The 1270-nt window shown below is 41.9% G+C and overlaps 1 protein-coding gene across 1 annotated transcript in view; it reads left to right on the forward strand.

Annotated features, from left to right (window-relative positions):
• AK9 (adenylate kinase 9) overlaps positions 1-1270 on the forward strand; it is a 175220-nt gene that overhangs the window by 87915 nt on the left and 86035 nt on the right. The gene's annotated exons all lie outside the window — the stretch shown is intronic.

Below are 1270 nucleotides of genomic sequence, written 5' to 3' on the forward strand. Positions count from 1 at the left end.
CAACTTTGTGTATTCTTGTGCGACCCCTCTCACTTCATTCATATCAGCTGGATGCTTCACTCTCAGCTCTTGACCTTTGTGGCTATGTCCTTGTCCATAGTCCCAGGTTTCCCAGATCTCACCATATTTGGGACCAACCAGCCCTTCTTCTTCTCTCTCTCATCTCCAGGTCAACAGGAGTCAATAGACTGTGGTTGAACTCAACCCATTTCTTCATTGCTGCCTTTCCCCCTCTTCCACTCACCAGTAGACCAACATAAGCACCAGCAAGCTTACATGCCTGCTCATGTGTTCCCTTTGAGTTTCAGTCTTGGGTTTGTCTTGAAGGAACTTGATTGCTTGCCTTGATGGCTTCAGTACATTTACTTTTAGACATTTAAAAGTTTTGTTCAAAATGTAAGTTATAGTTGTCGATTATGATTCATAGCAACCCTATGTACAACAGAAAACCTGCCCGATCCTGTGCCATCCCTGCAATAATTGCTGTGTTTTAACCCATAGTTGCAACTATTGTCTCAGTTCATCTCCTTGAGGGTCTTTCTCTTTTCCCCATGACCCTCATTGTACCAAGCATGATGTCCATTTCCAGAGACTGTTCATGACTGATACCACATCCAAAATATGTGAGACATTCTTACCATTCTCACTTCTAAGGATCATTCTGTCTGTACCTCATCCAATACAGATTTTTCCATCTTTTGGCAGTCTGTGGTATACCCATTACTTTTCACGAACACCATAATTCAAATGCATCCGTTCTTTTTTGGTCTTTCTTATTTATTGCCCAGCTGCCACATGCATATGAAGCAATTGAAAATACCATACATATCTTGGGTTGTTGTAGTTGTTAGATGCCATCAAGTTGGTACCAACTCATAGTGACCCTATGCACAACAGAACCAAACACTGTCTGGTCCTGCCCTAACCTCACAATTGTTGCTACATTGGTGCCTATTGCTGTTGCCACTGTGCCAATCCTTCTTGTTGGGGGTCTTCCTCTTTTTTTCCGACTCTCCACTTTACCAAACATGATGTCATTCTCCAGTGACTGGTCCCTCCTGATAATATGTCCAAAGAATGAGAGATGAAGTCTGGCCATACTGGCTTTCAAGGAGCATTCTGGCTGTACTTCTTCCAACACAGATTGGTTTGTTCTTTTGGTAGTCCATGGTACTTTTAATATTCTTCTCTAACACCATAACTCAATTGCATCAATTCTTCCATGGTCTTCCTTATTCACTGTCCAACTTTTACATGTACATGAAGTTAT

The sequence above is a fragment of the Chrysochloris asiatica genome, unplaced genomic scaffold, assembly GCF_000296735.1.
Source record: "Chrysochloris asiatica unplaced genomic scaffold, ChrAsi1.0 scaffold00027, whole genome shotgun sequence".
In the NCBI taxonomy this organism is placed as follows: Eukaryota; Metazoa; Chordata; class Mammalia; order Afrosoricida; family Chrysochloridae; genus Chrysochloris; species Chrysochloris asiatica.